Raw genomic sequence first — 12,299 nt, forward strand, 5'->3', positions numbered from 1 at the left:
GGGATGGTCCCTGGGGGGATGTCCCGGATCTGGCCACGTGCTCGGGGCTGGGCGAGGCGCATGCCGGGCGAGCATCCCCATCCCCGCTTTGACGGGGACGGCAGCCCAGGCAGGGGATGGGGACAGGGTGTGGGAAGCTCTCGCTGTTTCTTTTCCTCCTTTCTCCTCCTCCGAGCTTTATTTGGGATGAGCGCAGCAAAAGTGTGGGCACGCGCCCTCCTGGCATCTTCCAGCCCTCATTCCCTCTCCTTGCAGCCCCTGGAGTGACTGTCCCCATCACGGCCCTGCGCAGCCCCTCTCCATCGCCCCGGCCACTGCCGTCTCCCTCCAGTGCAGTCGGAAAAGGGGAGATTTGAGCAGCCTAAACCCCACTCATCGCTCCCCCCCTTCCCCCAGCCTTTTTTCCGTTCCTCCCTGTCCTGCTTCAGAGAGGAAAATCGGCTGGGTTTCAGGTCAGCACCCGGCTCTCCCTCGCTCGGCTCCTCCGGCCCGATGACTCAGACACTCGACGGCGGCGGCATCCGCGGCTCCGGTCCCGCTTGGCTCCGTTCCCGCCCGGCACGGCTTCAGCAACAATGGTGTTGGCCTTGATGGAGCTTACGCAGGGCGGCGGGCTCCCTGCGCTCCCGACGGGGCTCGGTTTGGGCAGGGAGCGGGGAGGGAGAAAGCAGGGAGGGAGTGAAGGGGGGGACACCCATCGCCTGCCCCCAGCTGGGGGGCCTTGGCAGCATTTGGTGAGCACCTGCGTGCACCGAGGGCTGAAGGGGTCGTTGCTGGAAGCGGGTGGATGTTACCAGCCCTGGATCCCTGCGGGTGGGTGCGAGCATCCCACCCACACCCCCTCGGTGCTGAGGAGCCGCAGGGAGAGCATCCAACCCCCCCTGCCTGGGGGTCCGAGAGGGGCTGGGGATGCCCCGTCTCACCCGAGAGCTTCGATATGCTCCCGGGGGGATACAGCCCCCCCTGGGACTGTTATTCCCCATCCCGTGGGACATTGGGGTGAGACAACCTGGGCTCGGCCCTTCCTCCGTGCTCCTGAGAGACGTGCGCAGGCGGCGGCAGCCCTTGGCTGAGCGCGGACCTTGGCTTCCAGCGATCAACAGGAAACGGGAGATGGATTTCTCGGCAAACTGGGCTTTCCATAAACAGTCTGAGGGGCCGACCCGCGACGGCGGGAGCAGCGCAGAGCCAGGGCTGGGCTTTACAGCTGTTTATCGCATTTTTCTGCTCTCGTTTCCTCCCCGGCTCGGCAGCTCGGGGTTCCTCTTCTCCCGTGTGGAAATGGGGGCCAAGTTGAGCACCGTCAGATGGGCTGCTGCCATTCCCAACCCGATGCGCCCGGGATGCTCCTGCTGGAGCGGGATCAGGGCAGGCAGCATCCCGCGGGTCCTGTGCCCTGCTCAGCCTGGGTGCGAAGTGCCAGGGTTCCCCCCAAAATCCTTTCCAAACCTTAAACCCAGCTCCCGTCTGGCTCCCTTTGCTCTGGAGCACGTAACCCTGCTCCGCAGCGTCGGGGGTCTGTGCCCGGGGCCAGCCGTGAGCTAACCAGACCTCACCGGCACACAAGCCTCCAATTTCTCGGCAATCAGGACTTAAGAAAATACAAGCTGACCCTGAGAGGTGAGACAGGACTGGGGGCGGGGGGCGGGGGGGCAACGCTGGGCTCTGCGCCTGCTTCTCATTAGCAGCAGCTTGTTCAGCGCCGTCCCCGCTCCTCCAGCCCACTTTGGTGAGCTCGGCGGCTCCGGTATTTCCCAGCGATGGTTTGCCCATCTCAAACAACCATGAGATGAGAGATCTGGTCGTCGAGCATCTCTCCGTCTGTCTGTCTGTCTGTCCATCCCTCCGTGCACCCTCCGCCACCCAGACCGGCGTCCCCGGGCACTGATCCTGACCCCGGAGGCAGCGTCGGGGGCTGCCCCCGTCCCCGTCCCCGTGCGTGCCCCGTCCCATGGGACAGGGGGGACTGTGTTTTCGGGTGGCGGAGGTCGGCGCGGGGCGGTGGGGTCAGCCGGCGGCGCGGGCCCCGTTTGCCGAGCCAAACAAAGGGGCTTTCTTTCGGCGTGGGCTCGGGGGGGAGCGTGGCCCGTCTGGAAACGAAGGCGCCTGCGTCAGAGGCAGACGGCGGCGGGACGGGGGGGGTCTTCCAGAGGGCAGGAAAAGCGGCGGCAGGACTGTGCCGGAGCCCCCGGGGAGGTGCCGACGGGGGCTTTGCAGGGACGAGACCTCGGGAGCCTCATGCCCCTCAGCCCCAGGTTGCCCACACCCGGTGGCAGGAGGATGCTGGGTGCCCGGGGCCGATGCACGGCCACCGTTCCTCATGCCGTGATGCCGCCACAATGCCCGTGGTGCTGCCATTCCACCCCACAAGCCAAGCAACCCCCAAAACTGTATATTTTAAGGCACAAAAAAGTCCTATGGAAAGGCGAGAGCGGGCAATATTCAAGCAAAGAGGGAGAGACCTGGCACAGCACCAGTTTTGGCAGGTCGGTGTCGACGGCAAGTGCCAGCTGCCGGCTCCTCCCCGCCATGCCAGATCCAGCCAAAACCTGCCTGGAAAAGCAAACCTCGCGACCCACCAGAACACAAGCGGCTCTGTGGAGCTGCCGAGGCGCTGCTGGCGCGGCCGCCCTCCGTGCGTGTTTTGGCACCGAAACGCACATCCTCTATAGCCCACGTGATGGCTGTGCGAGAAAAACGTGTGTTTGCCTGCAGAGAGGGGACGTGGATGGCGGGATGGGGTCGGGGAGCAGGGCTGGCAGGGGGAGGAGGGATGCTCAGATACGGGGCTGGCCAAGGAGAAACGCTGCCTGGAAACGGGCTCGGCGGGACCGGGGCTGTGTTTGGGAGGAAAGCTGGTATGTGGGTGTGTTGGTGCATGAGGACGTCGGGCCGGGGAGTGTGTTGAAACAGAAGGGTTTGATTTTTTTCTTTTCATTGGAAATGGCTTTTCTGATCTCTTGGAATAGAAAACGAAACGTTACCAAAGAGGGGAAAAAAATAAAAAAGGGAAAAAAATCAGCGTTTAACCGTTCCTTCCCACCCTGAAAAATCCCCTTCCCAGTCACATTTTTTTGCTGGTTTGTTTGTTTTTCAGCCTCGGCGTGAAGCTGTGCCTCAGAGGCTCACGTGTGCCCCCCGTGCCGTGGCTCTGCCGGCCCCAGGCTGCCAGGTGGGGATGGCCATGGGGGAGCCACATTGCGGGGTTGCTCCCGGCCCGGGACGTGCCAGCGTGTGGGACGATGGCAGTCGCATCACCCGGTGTTCGGAGGAAGGAAGAAACCTCACGGACGCAGCTCAGTGCCCAGATGTTACAGGAGTCCAGCCAAACAGATCCTGCAGCGAGGGATGCTCGTGGCCGGGGGGGCGGCGAGCGGGTGCCCCCAGCCCTGCATCCCAGTTCTCGGTGGGAGCAGGGGGAGGTTGGCACAGGGCCAGGGGGGACGCTCCAAGTCATGTGCTTTAAGAAGGTAGAATGTACTTTTTAAAAAGTAAAAGGTATTTTAGAAGGTGATCCGTGCCATCGCGCTCGGGCCTGGCTTGACAACAGGGTTGTGGGGTGGGGAGCTGCTGCAGGATTCACTTTTGCAGCTGAAAAGCAAAAGGGCAGCTCGTTTGCGGGCCAGCTCTCCCGGGGAAGGGTGCTTCAGCCCCGGGGGGGGCTTTCGGCGCTCCACCGCGGCCCCTCAGCGGGCGCGGGCGCAGGCGGGGGCCGCGGGTGCCGGAGGTGCTAAGCCACGTGTGGGTCCCTGGCGCAGCCCGTGCCCCTGCCTGTCCCTGGGCAGCAGCCGGGAAGGATTTGAATCCATATCCCTATTCGCATGGAGTTTACCCCCTCGTTTTCCCACTTTTTATTCTTTCTGGAAGTATTCGGTTTAATTTGTCGCTGGTGAGGTGTCGGAGCCTGCGGGGCGGCGTGGCTGGAGCCGTCCCAGCTGTAGCCGCTCACTGCTATCCCACACCAGCCACCGCGTCCCCTGTGCAGCCCTCCCCGTCCCCTCTCACGGTGCCAGGGGCACCCAGGGGTGCAGATAGTGACACCCTCCACCCCCGGGGGGGGGGGACGCTGGGCCAGCCTGCTCCAGGCATTGCCCCGTCTCCATCATTTCCCAGCTCCCCGCCAGCCCTGAGAGCGCCCCGAGCCCCAGACCCCGCTGATTAGAGGCGTTTAACATTCCTCCCAGTGCCAAAGGGATATTTTATCAGCGGGGTTTGTTTTTTTTTTTTCCTGCAGACTATTTTCTTTTCATGAAAACATTAAATGGCCTGAGAGATAAGGAGCAAATTTATAGCAGTTCACACCGAAGCAGCCAAGACACTGGCAAGGAAAAAATGCCTTCCCTCCCGCTACCCGCCTTCCCTCGCACGCTCCCCACCCCGGCCGCTTCCTCTCATTCTCTCCAAATTCTCCTGACTCCCACGACAAGCTTGGCTGCCCCGTCCCGGCTCTTCCTGCCCCGCGGCAGAGCTCGCCGCAAGGTCGTCCACCGAACCGGGGCCCATGGCACGAGGGGGTGCCGGCACCGTCCCGCTCGCCATCGCCCCAGGGATGCTCGTGAGGACCGCCTGCATCCCCGGGGTGATGCAGCCCCGTGTCTAGAGGATATACGGCCCCGATCCATCCTCGCGCCAGGGCTTCTGGATCCAGGCTGTGCAAAGCCCGCCTCGCCTTAAAAACAAGCAGGTCTAAAACCGGGTCGGTGTTAATTGTGGGTCTGGGTGAGACCTGCAAGCCCTCCCCTTCCCTCCCCCAATAAAGCATCCCTTGTTCCATCCCTGCCGCTGGGAGCTGCTCAGCAAACCGGCCCCGGGGCTCACAGAGCTGTAATGTTTAACTTACCAAAATCTGCAATAAATTTTCCGAGCGGCCCCCAATCAGCTGGCCCCCGTCCGCCGGCGCTGCAGGTTTATGAGCTCTGAAGAGCTATAAAGGCCTTTTACTGGCTGCGTTTTTTATTTCAAATTAGAGCGTGACTGGATAAACACCGGACAAAGTACCGATTTAGCGGGAACCCTGTGGAGCGTGGGGCTGGGGGCTCGGGGACAGGCTGAGCGGTGGCCCCGCGGGATGGACAACGCATCCCTTCACCCCGGCCGAGCCGAAAACACGAGGGCTGAGGAAGGGGAACCCGTTTCGGGACCCCCCTGTGGGTGCCGGGGCAGGGGATGGGCTCCACCAAAGGGTCCCAGTGCTGAAGGGTCCACCCAATTTGGGGAAAACAGAGCGTATCATCAGTCCCCTCCATCTCAAACCCCGCTTGGAGGTTTGCTGCCAGCTGATGTCCTCTCGTGCCCAGAAGGTCGAAGCCAACATCTCTTCTATGGGAATAAAGGGGGGATGCAATGCCGGGACCCTGGGTGTCCCCATCCTATGGTGAGGTGCCCGGTGGGCTCTGCAGGGAGCAGTGCCAGCCGCCCTCTGCGCTGGGGACGTGGAGGTGTCCCTTCCCCGCTTGCAAAAGTGGTGTCACCCCATTTTATAGGCACCATGGTCTGTCCCCGGGTGCCACGGAGGGAGACGGACGGGGGAAATGGGTGAACGGCATGAAGACATCCAGCGCGGATATTTTTTGCAGCCCTCCCCTGCCGGCACCTTGATTTGTCACTGCTCCTGGGGATGCTGTCGTGTCCTCGGGGTGCAGGCAGGGAGGGGACAAGCTGCCAGCCCTCCCCAGCCCCTCTCTGCCACCATTAGTCACGGCTCTGCGGGACCGTGGGGCTCTGCCGTGTCCCTGGGATGGGAGGGCTGTTGTTTGGGGTCTCAGACCCCCGGGGGCCGGTGGGGCTGGTTCCCCCCTTTTTCACAGCAGGGACAAACTGCATGTCCCAAAAATAGGGACACCCCTTTCCAGGCCTCGAGTTTAGGGGGTTGGCTGCTCTTTTGGAGGGACAAAATCATGCAGGAGGGTGACCCTGGTGAAGCCGAGCAGTTTTCCAAGCTGTCGTTAAAGGTTTTCCCCCCCGAAGAGGAAAGGGTGGCGGGGCAGAGGGGGTGGTTGCTGCCGTCTCCAGCCCCCCGGGACAGACACCGTGCCCCGGAGCCGAGCGCGGGGCCGTGCTCCCAGCCGCTGCGAGGGCTTGAAGAATATAGGTGGTTAATGCCTTCAGCATGTATGAAATATCCCATATGCTGGGAAACAAAAGGGGCTCTGTGCTATTAAAGTTTCATTTCCCCACTCCCCTCCTCCCGCCCCTCTCCCCCCTGCTCCCCCTGCCCTGCGCGGCGCGGCTGGAGGAGAGCAGGCGAGGAGACCCGGGCTCTGCTGGCCCCCAGCTCTGCCAGCTGGGACCCCGGGCACGGCGGGGGGAGCCTGGGTTTGACACCCCCCCCCCGCCTCCATGGGCTCAGCTGGAGCACATGGAGAGCAGGGAGCTTTGCTTCCCCGTGGGAGAAAGGGAAGGGGAGAGAGGTGAGCGTGGTGAGTACGAGCATCTCTGGGCTTACCGGGGTTGCCGTGGGCTCGGTGGCCATCCCAGCAGGACGCTGGCCAGGGATGGCTCTCGGTGACCTGAGCAGTGTCGCAGGACACGCTCCTCCGGCATGGGCATCGGCAAACTCCAGGATGGAGGAGTCTTCTGGCAGAGCGGAGGGTGGAGGTGGGCTTCCCTGAGCCCCCTGGAATGTTTTCCCCACCACGGGGGCTCTTTTGGCTCCTCGGTTCTGCCCGGTTTGGGGTGCCTCCCTGCCAGCATCCGGCTTGCCCTTTGGGGATGGATTTGGGGATTTGGAGGGGGGAGCAGCCCTTTTCCCCAGGACCCCCTGGAGCCACTGGGGAGAGGATAAGCTGCCGTGGGACTGCGCCGGGGGGAAGAGACGAGGTAGGGGAAGAAGAGGGAGAGCAGTGACAGGCAGGGGGCTTGGTGGCAGCACAGCCAGCCCAGGGAAGCAGCCCTGTGCCCTGGGGGGACCCAGGCACCCCAACCATGTCCCCTCGCAGGGACAGCCCTTCCTTGCGGCTGGAACCCCAGGGGTTCATGGGGTTTGTCTCCCAGGGCTGCCATCGCGGATGCCCTGGGCTCCCGAAGGGGTTAAGAGAGGAGAGGAAAAGCGGAGAAAGAAAACAGAGGGTTGGGAGAGAGCGGCTCGGTCAGGGGCTGTTTGCACTGGCTTGGATGTGTCCTCGGCGTGTTTATTCCTACTGCACAAGCGCTTTTGCCAGAATGAGAACCAGACTGCTGAGCACGCTGCACACACACACACACACATATGCTGCTGCTTCTGGTGCTCGGGCACGCACAGCCCTACGCTAAAACGCTTCCCAGTCGCACCCGTCCTCTTCCACCTCCTGCCTTTTTCCCTCTGCGTCAGGAATCGCACGGGGACCCCTCCGAGGAGCGATGGCTGGTGGCCGTACCCCGGCCTCGGGGACTCCTGGAGCCCAGACGAGTGGCAGGGCTGCTCTCCTGCCTGCCCCCCCCCCCGCCCCGTCCCGTCCCGTCCCATCCGGGATCGCAGGCTTGGGCGAGCCGGATGGGAGCAAACCTCGTGTCCCAAGGCCACCAGCCCGCTGTGCCGTTGGGGCCAAGGCCTGGGAATGGGCATGTGCTGGGGTTTGGCTGCTTTCCTGGGCTGGAAAGAAAACACCCCCCTCCCCGGGATGCTCTTTGTTTCCCATGGACCGTCCCCAGGCACTGCCTGTGGGGCTCGGAGGGGCCAGACCCTGCTCTGGAGTCCACTTGATTCCTGTCTTCTCACTGCGCTGCTAAAATGTCCTTGATCCTGGTCCTGGTGGTCCCCAGGCTGTGTGCATCCACCTCTCCTCTCGGGTCCCATCCTGCCTCTCTGGGATGAGGGGGGACCGAGGGACTGGCCAGGGCCGTGGTTGCAGGAGCCAGTGGGGAGCTGCTCCCCCCGTCTTAGCAGCACGATCCTGTTCCCCATCTGTCTCCTGCAGGCTTTAGGGCTTTGGGGGGGGTCACAGTGGGGAGGATGGGGCTGTCAGGGCTCAGCAAACCTCATCCGAGCTACCGGCTCTGCTGCTGAACTTGCATCTGCGCGTGGGCAAGTCGTGTGCCGTGATCCCGGCAGCCCCGGGTCGTGGCCCCTTGTTTGTCTGCTCGGGGGGAGCTGGGGGGGCTGCGACAGCAGCAAACACGGCTGGGAAATCAGGCAGGGGCTCACGCTGTGCCGGCCCCCAGGATGTCCTGGGAAGCTCAGCAGCCCCTGGATCCCGGAGGGGCTGAGATGCTCCGGCTGTCTGTCGCTCATCCCGGCTCGGGCGGCCCCAAACGCCCAGAGGTTGCTTAAACTGGCTTTTCGAGCCCCGGTGGGTTTTTCTGCTTAGTTAATGGGTCGTGTTTTATGTCTGTTGAGGCTGAGCTCCCCGGGGCCGACGTGGCTGCGGGATGAGCCCCATCCCCGCCGCGGGAGGCTGCTCTGCCCTCCCACCCCGGCAGGTTTTTGGCACAAGCGACAACAGGCGTCCCGACAGCCGGGGGTGACCCTATCCCCGCCGTGCTCGCCTCCAGGAGTGGGATCTTGTTTAATTAGGGAGCGTTCGTCATCACCCCCCAGCAAACGTTCGGGGAAAGGCGTGAAGGCGCAGCGGTGCCAGCCCTCCCTCCGGCATCTGCTGCTGGAGCTCCGTGGGGAAATTCGGGTGTGGGACCTGCCGTGCCGGTGAGTCGGTGGCTGCACAGACGGAGCCGTTCCTGCGGGATGGATAATGAAGGTGAGCTGCCCTCAGCTGCCATCAGGCAGGGATGTACGGAGCAGGGAAGCTGGGAGCTGCCTGTACCCGGCCAGCCAGGCCGGCTCACTCCGGCATGCTTGTGGTCTGCTTTGCTAGCCGTGGGGAGAGCTGTGCCGTGCTGCCAGCCAGACTGGTGGACCCCAACTGGTGTGAGCCTCCCTGCCCTGCCTCCCCCCGGCCGGCTGCCTCTGCTCTGCGTGTCCCAGGGGCTGGAAGGACCCCCTGGTTCACCACGCAGCCCGGAGCATGTTTATAGCAGCGGGGATGGGCTTCTCCAGAGCTTGGTCTTTAAGGTCCTCTTCTCCCTCGGACCTCCCTGGTTTTTTGCATTTTGTTTGAGTTTTGAAAGGCCAAGCCGCAGTTTCATCCCTGGCTTCCCACCGCGATCTGCTGGGGCTGCAGCTGACCGCCCTGTGTCCTCGAGCAGCGGTAGCCAAAGATCCCTGGGGATGGCCACCCACCTCGGGGGCACCTGGGCTTTCACTGGGCTGCAGCCGGTGGGACCTGGGATCTGCAGCACTCACCAGACCTGGTGCTTTGCTCCCCAAAACTGCGCCGAGAAGGGCCCAGGGCAGCTGTGACAGCCGGGCTGGGGCTGCCCTCATCCCCAGGGACGCAGCAGCTGACGCTGAAGCCAGGGTCTGAGATAAGCAAAGGGCAGGACAGGCTGGGACCTGCCCCGCGCAGGGCTGTGAGGTGCAGGTGGCTCCCGGGATGGTCCGGTTGGGACCCCCAGGTCAGACGGCTCCGTTAGGGATGATGGGGACAGTGGGGTGTAGATAGACTTCTGGACCCAGCCAGGAGGGCTGAGCAAGGCCGATGTCACCCAGCTGGAGTGCGCAGGCTGACGTTCAATGGATGTAGACCCCCCCCATGGGGGAGGTTTGCTGAAGGCCCCCAGCCTGGGGCTGGGAGGTGGTTTGAATGGTGGAGGAGGAAGGGAGAGGGTTTTCTGAGTGCTGTAACCTGACTAAAAGCACCCCTGTGAGCTGGGTGTGGGCGCAAACACCCACCGGGGCTTGGTATGGGATGTTTGTGCTGGGGTACAAAATGGGTTTGACCCCAAATCCAGCCGAACCTGCACCATGCTGCCCTCCAAGGGACCAGCAACCGCCCTATCCAGCCTGCTGTCCCCTGTCCCAGCCGGCTCTCAGCCTCCTCGCTGCCTGGGAGCAGAGGGCGAGCTGCCCAGGGCGACTCCTCTGCTCCCTGAATGTGGAGGGACAAGGACACGGTCCAGCTGTCCAGGATGCCGCTGTCCTCCTCTTGCCTTGCTCTGCTCACCGCTTTAATAACGGCAACTCCTCTGGTGCCCCGCAGCCCCCGTGCCGTCCCCAGGCGTTTCTCCCTGCCAGCTGCGGGCAGGGGATGATGGCACAGCTCGGCGTGGGCACCCGCATGCCGGGACCGGCAGCCCCCTGTCCCCACAGGCAGGCTGGGGCATCGGGGACCGCAGGGGTTGCACGGGGACAGGCACTCAGGAATGTTGTTTTTTCCATCCCGGTTTCCATCAAGGTAGTAAATCAGGGCTGCAAAATGCTTTTGTTTTCCCCAGCGCGCTGCCGGCTGCCGTGCCTGCCAGCCCCTGTCTCGCCTGCAGGAGCCAGGATGCGGCCATCCTTGCTCGCTCCCAGGGCTCGCTCCGGGAACAGGGTCCATCCTGGGGACCTGTCATGCCAAGGGGGGTGACTTTGCATCTCCTCTCTCATCCTGGCAGGGATTTCCAGGAAAGCAATCTCATCACATCCCAGTTCCCTTGTGGCTCTTCCCTGGTTGCTGGAGCCCTGCAGAGAGCCCTCGGCCCCTGCGGAGAAGGTTTTTCTCCATCCATCCTGCACATCCCAGTTGAGTCCCTCCTGTTGCCATCCTTTCCCTGCTGTGAGCGGTCCCGGTCTCCCATGGAAGGACGTCGGGGTGGCACGGGGTGACACCGAGCTACTCCACAGGCAGCTCGGCCATGCCTCCCCCCAGCACATCCCCACCAGGTAGCTGGAGAGCCGGGGGGGGGTGGATATTGGATTGCAGCAGATGGGAGAGCGTCCGGACACAGGGTGGCCCAGGCCCAGCTCCAAATGCCGCTGGGTGACAGCTACACGGCAAAGACGTCTCCCATCTCCCGTATCAGCTGCGGAGGCAGCGCTCCCTTAAAGAAACACCGGCCCCCCCAGGAACATGCGGTTGGCCTTGGGGGATGTCGCCGACCCATGTTCCTTGCCCCATGTGGTGCCACAGGGGAAGGCGCCACGGGAAGAAGGTGTCACGGGAGGAAGATGCCGTGGGGGGACGGTGCCCAGCTCCCCCGAGGGGACATTCAGCTGCTGGCACAGGAAAGGTGCGAAGATCCCCAGATGTATAGGTTGCGGCAGGGCTATTTTGGAAAGGGACGGAGCCGATCTTGTGACCAGAGCTGGGGACTGCATGTCTGGACAGCAGGGTCCTGCCTGAGTGACAGCGACCCACTGCCTGACCTCGGGGAAACCCGAGAGCCCCCGCTGTGCTGGGGACAGCTTTCGCGCCCCTTCCCGCCCCCGTCCCGGCTTGTTTAACGATGATGAAAACCAAGCGTTGGGCAGCGATGTGGCTGGGGACAACACGGGAAAGCGGGGACAGAGCCCAGACTTGGTCATAAATCCACCCCCAGCTCTATGGCATCCCTGTGGCCGGGCCACCCGTGGTCCTGAGGGCTGTCCTGGAGGTGCCACCTGCGCTGTGGTGGGGACAGGACCAGCGCAGGCCACCGCGGTCCCCCAGGTCCCCCAGGCGGGTGCCGGGAGCAGGCGGAGATGGAGACTTTCTGCAGGCCCCCGTCTCCCTGGGGCTCGGCAGCCTGAATGCCAGCAACGCCTGCCAAAAATATTTGTGTGGGAGGTGGAAAGTTAACTTTAGTTTTCCTTTTTTCAATGGCAGGGGGGGTGGCAGGGTGTGAGAAAGGCAGGCTGCGGGGGGGTGGGGGTTGGGGGGGGGGGGGGGGGTGTGCATCACCCGCCAGCGAGTGGGCAGGGAAAGACAGCCGAGCAAAAGGTCTCCCTGCAGCCAAATTTCAGCACTTTGTGAATTGCAGGATTTAATTATTTATTTATGTGTTTTTATTCTTCCCTCCCCTGGCACCATTTTGCAGCTTCTCGTAGGAACTCGCTGCTGCCGGGCGGCGTGAGGTGCTTGCTTTTGGGGGAGGGAAGCCGGGAGCGGGGCGGGGGGCACGGTGGCCAGGGGCTTGCTGGGGCTGTGAGATGCACACCGGTGCCCGACTCGAGCATCCCTTGCTCCCCGGTTGGTGCTGCGCCTCTGAAATGGTCCCCGAAATGACCCTCACGCCCCTTTAGGGCCACGTTCTGCAGGCGGGCGGCTGTTATCTCAGCCTGGTTCTGTGGAGGCTGCGGGCGATGCTGCTCCTCCCCGCTGGGGTGACGATGCTCCCGGGGCACACGCGCCCATCCCACCCTGCCGAGCAGACAGGATCAGCCCCGCAGCTTTCGCTGGAGATGCACATTACCCATCAATATTCCCTCCCCACGCTGTTCGCGGAGCCCAGGGGCTGTGTCCCGGGGCGGGGGGGGGAAGGTGGCTCCTCCACCATGTCCCCGCCGCGGTGCCAGGCTCAGCCTG

This window comes from Larus michahellis, chromosome 11, assembly GCF_964199755.1.
Source record: "Larus michahellis chromosome 11, bLarMic1.1, whole genome shotgun sequence".
Lineage (NCBI taxonomy): Eukaryota > Metazoa > Chordata > Aves > Charadriiformes > Laridae > Larus > Larus michahellis.